Raw genomic sequence first — 14,752 nt, 5'->3', positions numbered from 1 at the left:
CTCCTCCTCCTCCTCCTCCTCCTCCTCCTCCTCCTTCTTCTTCTTGGTTTTTCAAGACAGGGTTTCTCTGTGTAGGCCTGGCTGTCCTGGAACAACTCACTCTTTAGACCAGGCTGGTCTTGAACTCAGAAATCCACCTGCCTCTTCCTCCCAAGTGCTGGGATTAAAGGCACACGCCACTACTGCCAGGCGGGATACACTCTTCTATTACCTCCATTTTTCCAAATGAGAAATCCAAAGATGAGAGGTTATGCAACTAACCGAAGTCGAGGAGCGAGCAAATGGCAGAGCAAAGCCTTAAACCCAAAGCCTTGGGTCCAGCCTGGTATCTCACCTGCCTCTGCATGTCATCCACAGATGCTCCAGACACACACACCTAGGCACACTGCACCACTGGGACGCACAGGGTACCGGGCTTGCTCATCATCCTGCCTGCCTGCCCTCCATGTGCATCTATACCCTCCCCTGGGCTTAAGTAGTATGAGCCTACGTAGCCACAGGTGCAGCTGGACTTCATTAATAGACTTATAAGTATTCTCATGGACATGCCTATGCACACCAAACATGTATGTGCATGGATACACATACACTGCTGCACATGCCCACAGACCCTTCTGCTCAGGAAAGTGTACACATTAGGCAACTTCACATCCTTGTTCACACTCACACTGATACACAAACACAGAGGTCCACAAGAGCTACCCACTAAGGAGCACTTATGCACATGTGCACAGGGGTCTGCTGGATAGAGAAGAAAGCCTGTTGACAGGAAAGAAGACAACTGGGTGTCCTCACATTGCACACAAACACACACCCACACTTGTATGCATGCACCAGAGCACACAAGCTGGAAACCCTGATGCAGCAAGGTGAACAGGTTCCTCGTACCAGGGCAGTGATAGATGGACCAACGTCCTAAGTGACTATCAAAGTGTCGTGGCGTGTGCGGCACAAACACCAATTAGTGGGGCCTTTGAAAGCATCGGCTTGTTAGAGAGGAAGCCGAAGAGGCTGAAATTGGCATAAAACACGAAGCTATTTAACTCTCAGGGGGCGGGTGAGCAGGGGCATACACAGTGGAAAGGCCTCTGGGCAGAATTCCTCCCTCCATTCCGCACTTGTTCCTGGAGAAGGACCCTCACAAGGGGCCTTGGCAGGCGGCTTTGATGCTCCTTGAAAATGGGGGTGGGGATAGCCTCCTGCCAGCGAGAGGCTGGCACTGAGTGAGCGGGGGCCGCGCCAACTGGCGATCAATTTCATGCACATCGTAAACCTAAGTGCTTTCTGGAGAGTCTGGCAGATTGCACATAAAGTCCCCCTTCTGTCCCTAGCACACGGGTGGGCGTGTGAGGCTAGGGCTCACCCTGGCTACAGGAGACCCAGGTAACCTGATCCCTCAGTAGGAGGTATCCTCGGGTACTCGGGGGATTCTCTCATCAAGGCCAGCACTGCTGGGAACAGCTGGAGCTGGGAACCCGGACTCTGCCAGACTCTCTGCTCATTGGTGGGATGACCTTGGGCAGTCAGCTTCGCTGACCCTTAGTCTCCTCATTTGTGAAGTAGGATGGCATGAGATTAATTGAGCTCTGTCTTTGCAATGAGCTGTCACAGAGCTGAAGAATCCCAGGGTCCATGTACTCACAACACAGCCTTGGACTCTCCTAGGCATGAACATCCACGGCTTACAGCTTCTGGCCACGGCGGTGAGTATCCTGTGGCATGGGAACCTCTTTCTCCACCCGTTCTCTGTTCTCTCCCTCCAAACACTTGTTTATACATCACTATCCCTGAGCACGCTTTCTGAAGCCCCCCAGCCCCCAGTCTGTCTCTCCCACCCATGTCACAAGAAAGGATGGCCTCTGTCTTCTAGCTCCTGTGCTATTCAGGTACCAGAACAGCCTAAGACCTGCATCAAGGCAAGGGTTGTAATGGAAGAGGGAGGGAGGCTGTGTTGATGCTTGGGCTTCCACAACGAATTGTGTGTGTATCATCTCCCAGACACCCTCAGAAAATCAGTTTCGTCAGCTTCTGCCCCTGCCTTAGCCCCGAGAGCTCAAATCCAAGTAGGTTCTGGCCTGGGGAGGAACCCCAAGCTACTTATGTCCTAGGAACACATAGGGAGGGGCGAGGAACAGTGCTGAAGCCAAATCCTGATTTCAAGACTTTGCTTTGTTGTTCATAACAACTTCCTTACTTCAGCTCTGCCTCGACATCCTCATCTGTAGTATGGGAGTGACTGTATCCATCTCAAAGGCTACTGCTGAGCAAAAACAAAATGGATATCTCCGGAACATGGATATCTCCGGAACTTAATTGGAAGAGTGTTTGATATACACATATGAATGTCTCTGACATCACTCTCATGATAATAACTCTAGGATATTACAGTCCTTGTTCCCATGTCTCAGGTACCCTTTCCACACCTCCAATTCCTTCTCCCCTAGGGACAGAATCCAAGTGTCAACATTTAGAACTGGGCAGGATAAGGCTACTACAATTCACAGCTCCAGGAAAGTGCCTCTCACTGTGGACTTGGCCAGTGCCTGCAACCCTGGCAGCTGAACATGGCGGTCTTTTTCTGTCTGCTCCATGGAACTCTGCTTTGTTAGAAGGTCTCATGGTTGGGTGACTCATAGTGAGTATGGCCTTCAGTAGACACTCACAGAGTGCATGGCTTTCACAGCTACCCAGCGAGGAGGAGCTGAGGACTATCCTCTGGCTACCTGTAGGAAAAGCAGGGGCAGACAGGGCTTTGTTAGTCAGGACGGGAGAGACAATGCTGCAGTAACAAACAGCTCTCCCCCACCCTAGCATATGAACCCAAGTGTGTTGTTTGTTCAGGCCAAGTGTGAAACAGAACAGCTCTCTTTTCAAGGCTGCTGTCCTTTTGGGGGTAACTTGGTGTTCTCTGGTACCATAGTCTTGAAGACTTAGCGCAGCAAGAAGGCCAGATACCTGCCCTTCCAGTGGACTGGCCGGGTAGAAATGAACCATGACCGCAGATCGCCGATTAGGGGTAGTCACATGGCCTACTTGCCAACTAGCAGCCTGGGAAATCACACAGAATCTGAATATGGAAGAGAGTAGAGGTGACTGAGTGCCTGCCCACCCGGTGCCAACATCAAGGCTTTCCTAGGGAAGGGCCGGGGATCAGCTTTGGAGAAAGGGAGAAGGTGGATTTATGGAACGGACAAGCAAGGAAGAAGACATTGTACAGCAGGGGAACATGATGATAAACACCTGAAGGTAGGTAGCTTCTGATGCCACAAGGCACCATGGGAACTCGGAAGCTGGGTCGGACGGAAAGAGCAGTCTCAGAGACAGCCCCTCAACACCTGTGTGGAAGGGTGGGAAAAGGAGGTTCTGCTAGGGACTCTGAGGGTGATAGTCCAGTCATTAAGTTTGGGGAGCCTGGAGAAGAGGTCAGAGAGAAGGCTTGGTGAGGGTTATGGAGACATTGGCAACGCCATAAAATACAGTTGTGTGGTCAGTCCCCAGCTCATGAGACACCCTGGGCTGGCACTGAGCATCACAGATCATGGAGATATAGAAAGTTCCTAAAGCTTTGGGGTCTTGTGAAGGATGATCAGGGAAGAGGGGCCTGGGCTGGAGATCTGTGAGGCAAGGGCAGTGGGGGCTTCGGAAATGTCCCTGCAGAGGATGGGGTAGGGTTGGAAATGTCCCTGCAGAGGATGGGGTGGGGGAAACTATGGGGCACCGTGAGAGCAACAGGGCTAACAGGAAAGGGAAGGTCAGCCTTGCCCAGTGATGTCTTGGCATCCAATTGAGGTGTGGCCAGGGATAGAGTGACAGAGGTCACCAGTGACCTCAGCAAGGATAGTTCCACTGCAGCGGGCCAAGGAGCACTGGGGAGGCAGCAACGTCTAACCATGTGGTGTAGACCGCTTTGTAGAAGCTTCTCTCTGGAGGGAAGAATAGGATAGAAGTTGGGCTGTTAAGGAAAAAGTAATTTTAAAAACTATTTCAAGACGGACAGTAGTGGTGCAGACCTTTAAGCCCAGCACTCAAAAGGCAGAGGCAGGTGGGTCTCTGAGTTTGAGGTCAGCCTATTATACAGATGAAGCTCCAGGACAACTAGAGCTACACAGAGAAACCCTGTCTCCAAAACCAAACAAACACATTGTCTTCTGGGCTGGGGAGATGGTTCAGTGGGTGAGAAGACTTGCTGCTCAAGCATTATGACCTGAATTCAAATCCCCAGCATGTATGTAAAGAGCCAGGCACATACTTGTAACCCCCATGGTGGTTGGGAGGAGGGGCTTCTGGGGCTTGCTGGATGCCAGCTTAGCCAGAAAAAAATCAGTGAGCTCCTGCTTCAGTGAGAGACTCTCCCTCTCTCAAAAGTATAAAGCAGAGAACGATGCAGAAGAACACCCAGTGTCCTCTTCCTTCCACACATGTGCATATGAACACACGTCCCCCCATGTGTATACATATTCATACACCACAATACAAAAAACTAAAAACAAATTATTTTATTACTGTTGTTTAATAAAAGGGGAGAGAGAGGTCGGGCGGTGGTGGCAGATGCCTTTAATCCCAGCAGTTGGGAGGTAGAGGCAGGCGATTTCTGAGTTCAAGGCCAGCCTGGTCTACAAAGTGAGTACCAGGACAGCCAGGGCTACACAGAGAAATCCTGTATCGAAAAACCAAAAAACCAAAAAACCCAAAACAAAAAACAAAAACAAAGAAAAGGAGGGAACTAAATGTGGAGGATCCAGGCAGGAGGGAGATCATTAGAGACTGACAAGAGAGGTGGGGCCAACTAGGGGGCAGTGGAGAGGCATCCAGGAGGATGCACCTTCAGAGCAGAGTGAGCCCCAGAGGTTGGGATGGCAAATTAGTCAAGCTGCTTTAAGCTACAGGAGTCTGAGGGCAGAGGAGAGGGCAAGGAGAGAAGCTTGAGGGTGAAGGAAGGCAGAGAGAATGGAGAGGAGCAGCACAGAATGATCAGAGCTCTGAAGAAACAGGAGAGGCAGGGAGGCAAGAAGGAGGGTTAAAAGGTTGGACTGAAGTTCAGCAGACAGACCCTATGGGAGCAGTCACGGGCAGGGCCAGGGTGTGGCTGAGAAAAGAATGTGTGGTTTTCTCAGGGGATCCTGACCCAATGTACAATTCAAATCCTGCAAACCTTAGTTCTTGCATTCTGTGCCTTATGTGGGGACAGGAGGAGGGGTCCTCTTCTGCAGGGGCACCATCTATTCTTTCAAGTAGGATTCCAGGCCAGACTGCCTGCTTCACATTGGACAGTTCCAACCTTCTGGTCCCACAGCAGGAGCTGGACCACCGAGCACAGGGCGAGACCCACAGTTAGCCAAGATTCTAACCTAGCCTCCGATCCCCACCCTTCATAGCCCAGCTCCAGGCTCTGGTTGCCCCGGTGGAGCCCAGGCCACCCTGACATTCACCTAATTGTCTTCTAGCTTTGATGAGCAACTCTGTGGAAGCGCCTCTGTGGATCAAATTAAATGTGAGCCAGGCAGGCAGCCGGGGTGATGAGAGGGAAATACCACATTTACATAGCCCAGGCAGGGTGCGGGAGACCCAGGCCCAGAGCGGTAGAGACCTGGGATCCAGGAAGACAGGGAGAGAGATACTGAGACGGTGGTGTGGGGGAGAAGGAAAGAGATGGGCAGTGGGGGAGAGCCCCGGTGGTGTGGGGGAGAAGGAAAGAGATGGGCAGTGGGGGAGGAGCCCCTGTCCCTAGCAAAGAAGGCCAACTAACAGGTAAATCAATATAGGTAGAGAGGGTCTTGTCATCCCCAGGCATGTGTCTTCCTCCCTGCTGATCCCATCCAGTTGGCCCTAGAGGTATGGGGGTGGGAGGTACACTGAATCTATGGCTGTAAGTGTCTGTCCTCACCCAGTCCAGACCCACAGCTGGCTTGCATAGCCCTGGTGGGAAGGTTTCAAGCTCTACCTCATTTTATTTAGGGACAGCAGCACAGCTGCCCTTTCCTAGGCACAGGAGTAAGCTGGCCCAAGGAAGGGTGTCTGTGTGTGTGTGTGTGTGCGGGTGTGGGTGTGAATGTGACTGTGGCTGTGAATGTGGCTATGGGTGATCACAGGAGTCACCTATTTGAGACCTGTGTGCAAGTGTGTGGGATGGTCACTAGGCACTCAGAGGACATTAGCCAGCTAGGCCTACACTCCCTGTCAAGATGGAGTCAGACCTGAAGGTACTGAGGTGGCCAGGCACTCCTCCCTGCAGACCCTAAATGAGGACCAGGACATGTGTGTGTGTGTGTGTGTGTGTGTGTGTTGTTGGGTTTGTGGGGTGGGGGCTGGTGTTCAGGTCAAAGGGGTTGGGGCAATAACTCTTAGCCCTCCAAAGCATGTCACCACGTACAAGCATGGTTACAGCTGCAAAACAGCTCCAGACGGCTGCCACAGAACTTTCCCACCCTCCTGAGGGGAAAGCTGAGGTTTGGTGGGTAAGGGAAGCGGAAGCAGCCTCATTGGTGTGAACAGGCACAGCCGGGACCCAAACCCAAGCTTGTCCTATTTGGTGGGAGGGGGTCCTGATCTGGTGGACCTGGGCATTCTGCACAGAGCCCTTGGGCTCGGCTGGGACTGGCAAATGCTTGTTCAGCCCTCCCTTGAGCTTCCTAAGGCTATGCCTTAGTAGCATCCCTTTCCTACTTCTTCAGTCCTAGAAAGCCAGTAGCCAGCACAACAGCAGCAGTGCATTAGGGAGCACAGGCCGTGTAGGAGCCACACCCTAGGCACGGCAGGGCATCAGTCAAGCTGGACAGACCTTTCAAAGTGACCCAGGGGAGTCATAGAACCTGTACTCCTGCCCTCCTCAGTAAATGCTGACCTTGACTTCGACAGGGGTGGAAACTGAGGCTCCTGTGGGTGAGTGAGGCTCTGCACCCCTTCTTTGAGTCCGTTCCTTCTGCCACAGAGACACACTGGGCACCCAGGGAGGCGGGTGAGGAGGGTGGGTACATGTGTGAATGTGTGTACCAGTGTGTGAGCCTGGAGCCAGGGCTTAGGACACCTGCCTGGTCTGATGAGCTGTCAGTGTCCCCACTGACATCTCACAAAGTCTGCCCTGGAAATTTGGGAATGAGCAAACCGAGGGTCAAAAGCGGGAACCAATTAGAAGTAGCGTCAAGGCGGATGCTAGGACCTGATGTCTACAGGTTGCCAGCTCCTTGTCCAAGACTCCCAAGGCAAAAGCTTTCTCTGCTTCCCTGGTGCGCTGAGGGCTGGGCCGGGCCACCTCACTTCAGCTCCAGCAACTCCAACCTGGGCCCCCTCCCCCAGCTCCAAGGATGCCAGGCCCCAGAGCACTTGTGAGCTCCACCAAGCAGCCCTTCCCCCCTCACCCACAGGTCCAGGGCAGCTTTTACTGGGAAAATAATTAGAAATCTAATTCTTATTTCTCCCACTCCACTAATTGTCTGTGGACAATTTGATTGTAACAGTCGTCACTGAAGCAGAAAAACCACCTTATTTCTGCCAGATATCCTCCCTGCAATTAACACCAGCAGCGGCCTGCCGCTCCTCTCACCTGCAGAGGCCTGGAGGGGCCCACACTGCCAGGTCTCCAGTTCTATAGTAAGGACATACCTGGGCCTGGCTAGGGGGAGAATGGGCGGGGAGGGGGGAGGAGAGGGAGAGAGAGGAAGAGAGAGAGAGAGAGAGAGAGAGAGAGAGAGAGAGAGAGAGAGAGAGAGAGAGAGAGAGAATATGAATATTTGAGCATTTGGGAAGGAGGGAGGGAGAGATGGAGATGGAGGCAGAGGCTGGGGAGAGACAGAGGGGCCTTAGCCAAGCCCCAGGCAGAGCACAGAGAGGTGGGAGGACTGGAAAGCAAAACTGGGAAGAAGAACGTGCCTGGAGAACCCAGACTGAGAAGGGAGGGGCCAGGGCTCCAGCCCAAGAGTCCTTGTGCCAAGGCAGGGGACACATTTCTGAGACAAAACCAGACAGTCTGCTTGGTAGCCAGCTGCTGTGGGCTCCCCAGAGAGTAATGGCCTCCTGTGGGAAGTGGCTGGCTAAGAAAAAAGGTGGGGGTGGGAGTGGGGGGTGGTGGTGGAAGGGATGAGCCTAAAGGGAGTTGGGGGATGGGAAAGTGACAGAATCAGGGCCTGGATAGGAATCTGATTTCAAAGGTCCCGGGAATGAAACAGTAGATCAGAGCTGGGGGACCTTCATTCTCTGGCTGCCACAGACACGGGGTCCTTGCATTGTTACCCCAGTCTCCATGATCTTCAGAGCTCCCATTCTAGATGCTTCCCCTTTCCTGCTCTGGATTGCCTTCTCCTGACAGAACTCTGGCAGTGGCAAGGACTTGAGAGATTTGGTCCCAGATGAACCCAGCCCTTTCTGTGGGGCAGAGGTGGTGGCGGGGCACCACCCTGCGTGTGGCCGATGCCTGGGTGGGTGGTAAGCTAGAGGGAAGGCTTCCTATATAAACACACTGCTCCTAGGTACACTTCTCAGAGCGTGGGCGGTGTGAAGGCTTTCTACACTTGATCTGGATCCTTAAGCAGTCTCCTCTGACTTCAACCCAGTCTGCCGAAGGCTTTGCTCAGGCTCTCTTGCACTGAGCTAGGAGCCTAGAAAGGAAAGTGGAGGGCACAGGCACACCACTAGCTGCCTGGACAGCGAAGAGTGGGAACCTGGGTTGGGGTGGGGGCAAGGGGAGCTTCCTCCCCGCCCGCCTCCTCCTCTGCTGCCTCCTCTTGCCTTGGCTAGCTCTCAGCCTCCCTTTCCCTCCCAGGCTTGTCAGGGGAAGACTGGGCCAGGGGCTCCTGTCAGTCTGGAGCTGGAGAGCTCCCAGGGCTTCATTAACATGCAAATGAGCAAGTTCTGACTGGCTGTGGCAGCAACGGGCAGCCTCCCCTCCTTCTCAACCCGAGAGAGAGAGAGAGAGAGAGAGAGAGAGAGAGAGAGAGAGAGAGAGAGAGAGAGAGAGAGAGAGAGAGAGAGAGTACTCTGCAGCAGGGCTGGAAGTGTGTGTGTGTGGGGGGGGGGACAGCTCACTGCCCTGCCCGTCTCTCTCTGTCTCTCTCTCTCTTTCTCATACACACACACTCAGGCAATTTACCTGCAAGATTATTCTCACACACAAAAATACACACACAGCCATTCATTCACTGAATGAATGAAATACACCCTAACTACAGGCTTAGGGACACCCACAGACATACACACCAAACTTCACAGTGCTCAGTCCCTCCCCTGACGTATGCAGGCATAGTGAACCCTAACAAGCCCTCCACCCACCCCAACACACCCTCACGCCTCACACCGTCACACTCAATGTTACTGAAGTACAAACTTAACCAACATGTGGTCTCTATGCACCCTCTTCAGTCATTCACACATCATCCACAGTCCAGTGAGGGGAACAGCTCCGATGTCACCACCACTGAGAAGCCCTCCAGGCCTATCCTTTCCTAGGTTTCCTTCACCAGAACAGACGGAGAACAGCTCAGGTGACATGTGTGGCCCCGTTCCCACTTCCCACTCACAAACACTTGTATTGCCTAGGCCCCTCTACTCTGTCCCCATCCCTTTTTCAAATTAAGCACTTATTGATATAGTATGTGTGCATATGTGCATATGTGTATGCACATGTGTGCCACAGCCTGTATATGGAGATCAGAGGACAATCCCAGATAGTCAGCTCTCTCCTTTCAAACGGATTCCAGAGGATATGGAACTCGGTTCTCTGGGCTTGGCAGCAAGTCTGCCTTAGCCTGCTGAGCCGTCTTTGCTCAGCCCTGTTTGGTTTCCACCTGATACTTTGTGTCGTCTGACAGACCTCACCTCCACCAGAGGCCCTGCCCTGGGTCTCTCTGTCGGGGAGCCTCTCTTCTGGCTGTGCAGAGTGTTCCACAGTCCCCTGCCACCCTCAACTTGGACTTCCCTGGGGAGTGGCCCTGGTCACGCTGCATTGCAATTGCCAGTTGATGTGTCTGCCTCCACCGGGATGGGAGCAAAGAGGACAGACAGGCGTCAATCAGTCTTGTTTACAGCTCGGTCCCAGCACTCAGCTCTCTCCCGCAGAGGTCCATGCCATTTCCGCAGCAGGATGGAGTGGGAGCCAGCCGGGCTAATAACGTGAATGGCTAATACTTGCGTTTGTTGTGTGATGGGGCACATATAAAATAGCTTTGTGAGATGGCTGCTCTTACCAGTTTCATTGTGAAGAAACTGAGGCAGGAGGGCTGGGCTGGTGGGGAGGGTCTGAGCATCCTCACAGCCAGACTGGGGTCTGAACTCTGGCTTGCTGCCTGCTCTGGATATCTCTTATCTGTGAGTGCTCTTCCCAGGACAGTGGGCAGAGGCTTGGAGGGTGGGGTAGCCTTGGGCAAGGAAAAAGAGCAGGAAGAATTCCCCAGCCCTGAGTGAGAGGATCAGCCTCCAGACCTTTGACAATCAGCTCCGGGCTCACTCCCTTCTGTTATGGACCTCTGGGCTCTGGCAGGTAGTGGTCTCACAGCTGGAGGAATGAACCAGTATGCCTTGTTTTAGAGAGATCCCAAGTGAAGCTTACTTCCCTCCCAGAATGTACTGGGCAATCTTATTTGAACTACCTCACTTCATCCTCAAGGCGGCTCAGCAAGGTTGGCCCCATTTTACAGGTCAGAAAAGTGAAGCTCAGTGCATCTCCATTGCTCCAAAGTTGGTGTGAGGGGTATCTGTGGGTTTTGTCTTCAAGAACCATCTCTGCATCCTATGCTAATCCTACCATTTAGGAACCTAACAGACAGGTGAATAGAAGCTTACTGCTTATTTGTAACAGGGAATCATGGGTGGGTGGATTAGCCAACACATCTCTGAGACCACAGTATCACTCATGCCCCACCTTGATGGAGAGTGAGCGTTGTCTTGGAGCACGCTTGGTTTTCCTATGGCTCCTTGCCTCTGGAAACCACTGGAGTGTGGAAATGGGGCTTGCAAATAGCTCTACCCATTGCCCTATCCTCGAAGACCTTTTGATAGTCTAAGGTTGGGGTGTGGAAATGGCAGATATTCCAATGCAAATTGCATGCCAGTTTTTTTAACATATATATGTGTGTATTGTGTGTTCATGGGTGTCTGTCTGTCTGTGCATTACTGTGGAGGTCAGAGGTCACCTTTTGATAGCTTCCTCAATTGCTTTTTACCTTATTTTTTAAGGGTTTCTCATAGGACTTGGAGCTCACAGATTGGGTAGACTGGCTGTCAGTGAGCCTCAGAGATCCTCCTGTCTCTGCCTCCCCAGTGCTGGGATTCCAGGTGCACACCACCAAGCCTGGTTTTAGATGTGAATGCTGGGAACCCACACTCAGATCCTCATGCTTGCCGAGCAAACCCTTTACTGATTAAACCATCTCTCCAGCCATCATTAAAAAAACAAACTTAGATAAGTCTTTCTGAACATAGAATGCCAAGAGTATGTATGTATACATATACATATACGTGTACGTGTATGTACGTATGTGGGTGTGTATGTGTGTGTGTATCGTGTCTAATACCAGTGACCTCAGTGTCCCTGCCTGTGGTGGAGCAGATTGTGAATGGTGCCTCTTGAGTTGTATAATACAGCCAACTCAAGGCCAAAGCTAACCCAAGACTTAGGAAACTTCGTGGGCAAACAGTAATGGCACTTGATGAGAATGGCCTGTTAGTTAATGCCTCGAAATGTCATCAGAGGGTATGTCAGCTGTTGAACGGGTACTTGAACCCAGGGCTTCTGGCAACCCAGGACTTCCAGAACCTTCTTCTTGCCTTCCCAAATCACTCAGAGAGATTGTTTAGCTTTGACCATTTGCTTTCAGAGGGGGAAAATGTTCAGGGCTTATCCGAAGTGCTTTGATACCCTGCCCCCCGCCCTGTCCCCTGGGCCCATAATTCTCCAGACCCTGGATGGGTCTCAGAAGTGACTTGACTGTGACTCACCAACCTGGGCCAGACCTTTCCCTTCTGTTTATTTTTCTTTGCCAGAAGTGGGTCTCAGGTCCCTAGAGAGGAAGGAAAGAGACATGCCTGCCCATAGCATCGGGTGCCTCTGAGTGTGCTGAGACCGACCCTAGATTCTGTTGAGGTGAAATCTGGTTCTCATGTTTTGGCTCTTGCTCTCCAGCTTGGCAGCTGCCATCTGCATCTGGCATAGACAGGAGCATGGCATTTATTGGCACCACAGGGCCAGGGCTTGCAGCAGCAAGCCCAACAGCCTAACCCAGCCCTGGAAGAAAAGGGTTAACAGGCTGGGGAGGTGGGAGCAGCCGTCATTTGGCTAAGGAGCCTTGTTAATTGATTCCCTCATTCCCATTTGTTCCTGCTAAAGAGAGACAGATGAGAGGGAGCCCGCCAGGCCCCGCTTGGCACCCGGCAGCTTGGCTGGGCACAGCTGTGCTCCTGGCTCTGGTGTCTGTGGGGGAGGTGCAGTGGCAGTAGAGGTGAGGAGGTGGGGCAGTCCCCTGGCAGGCCAGTGCCCTCTGCTCACCCTCAGCCAGGCAGAGATGTCATGAGAACACTTCTGAGAGGCAGATCCTTTAGTCAGCCTTGTGGCACCTCTTTGATCTCTTGGCCCTGCCTGTCACCACCGGGGCTGGGAGCTCAATGAGACTCCAGAGGCAGCTCCCTCACCACCCAGCTCCTGATGGGACCCTGCCAGCCTGAGGCCCAGACAGAGATTCAGTCTAGAAACGGGTCAGCACTGGTCTGGCCCCAGAGTCCTGTGCCTCTCTGTGGCAGGCTAGAATCCTCAGCATAAAGCTATTGTCTCTGGTAGAGCCGATAGTCGCCTGCCTCTAGTTCTCGATTTTTGTTGTTGTTGTTGCTGCCACTGTATGTCTCCCATGTGATGTGTGTATGTGTGTATGTGGGTGTGTGCGTGCAAGCCATGAGTGTGGAAACCAGCTGTGGATGTCCAGCGTCTCTCAAGTTACTCTCTAATGCTCTTCTGTAACAAGGCCACTCACTGAACAGGGACTCACAGATTGACTAGATTGGCTGGCCAGTTAGCCCTAGGATCTCTCCATCTCTGCCTTCCAGCCCTGGGGTTCTGATGCATGCCATCAAGCCCGGCTTTAACATGGGTCCCCATTCTTGCACAGCAAGAACTTTTCTCACAAGCAATTTTTTTTCCGGCCCCTCCAACCCAACTCCATCTGCATCTTCATCCTGCCTCATCTTCATTTCACCTCACTGGTGCTTGCTAGAGCAGAGCTGTTTGAGATTGTGTCAAACAGGGCCGCATCACTGTCCCGTGAGAGAATGGAGTTTGAATATCACCAGTCATAGGTGAGACTCTAGAGCTCAAAGCCTGGCTCTGTCACTTGCTGGCTGCACAAATTGTTATTTCCTTGAGTCTTACTGGCCCAGTCACAGCCCTTGCTCACACCCTACACCCCTATAGAGTAGGCACACTTGGTTTCCTTAAGAAAGGAATCCACCAGAGCTTGTGAGTGGGGCTTGCCATGTAAGATGGCAGTGGTGTTGAGACCTATCTATGTGGCTGCAAGTGTCTCCAACTGTTGCCTGTGCTGCGTGATTTTGCTTGCTGCTGCTGTTGTTTTGGTTTTGTAAGGCAGGCTGACCTCAGACTCAGAGATCCGCCTGCCTCTGCCTCCGGAGTGCTGGGATTAACGGTGTGTGCCATCGCCAGGCCAGACTCTGTGCTGAGTGGGTCTCACTCACATCATGACCACTCTGTAGTTTCTCTGCTCTCCTTGGCTCTAGGCTGGCCCTGTGACTTACTCTGGCCTGTGACAGAATGTGGTAGGGCCAGTTCTAAGCCCGAGTCTCAGGAGGTCTTGCATGCCTCTTGGTTGTCCTCTTGGCACCCTGCCCAGCTGTGGTGTGAACAAGCTGGGGCTGTCCTGCTGGAGGAAGACAGACACATGGCCAGATCCCACCCATCACTCTGATGACAGCTGGCCAAGCCCCAGAAACAGAGCCACTTCACTGAGGAGTAGCTGATTGCCACTGTGTGAGTGAGCCCGGCCAAGGGCAAGAGTATTCCAGCTGCATCTGCGAGCCATAGAATCACAAGCAAGTAAGTGGTGGTGGTTTAACAAGTAAGCGGTGGTGGTTTTAAGCCGCGAATGTTGGGGTGACTTATTATCCAGCGAGAGCTAACTGATACACTGTCCTCGATCGTTGCCGTGTGAGATAATGGAAGAAAATGAGCTGATGAGAGTAAATTACCTGGCAGAGAGCCTGACATTGAGCAGAAGGTCAGGAAGTAGGGCCTGTCACTTCTCAGGGTGGAGTCCTGGACCATGGATGAAAACCCTCTTGCATCCCAGAGTGTTCTCTCATCAGAGCTCAAAAGTTCAGCACACTTTCCTTGCCCTTGCCCTATCCGCATCCCATCTCTGTAAAGGCAATACAAAAAAAAAGAAAGATGATATTATTGTGTGCATCTTATGAGCTAGCCTGGGGCCAGTCATTTACATGCCCTCTGTCTCCGTATTTCCATTCAGGTCAGTGACAAAGGCACTCTCACTTAGATCTTATTTCCATCAGGGCATTTACCATTTTGGTATTGTCTATTCTTTGAAGACAAGGTGTCATTACGCAGACCAGTGCCGCGGACCGGGATTTCTTACGGGGTCCCTTGTTCCGCAGGACGAGGGGTTCTGGCCAGGTGTGCACAGGATTTGGCTTTGACAAACAGAATACACACGAGTGGTGTAAGGTCTGAGTGTATTTTTCTTTAAAAATGACATGAGGCTTTTACAATCATTGCAAAAGAGAAATGAAAAATCTGGCAGCTCAA

This window comes from Mastomys coucha, unplaced genomic scaffold (assembly GCF_008632895.1).
Source record: "Mastomys coucha isolate ucsf_1 unplaced genomic scaffold, UCSF_Mcou_1 pScaffold18, whole genome shotgun sequence".
In the NCBI taxonomy this organism is placed as follows: domain Eukaryota; kingdom Metazoa; phylum Chordata; class Mammalia; order Rodentia; family Muridae; genus Mastomys; species Mastomys coucha.
The sequence above is the reverse complement of the archived record's forward strand: the minus strand, read 5'-3'. Positions refer to the sequence as shown.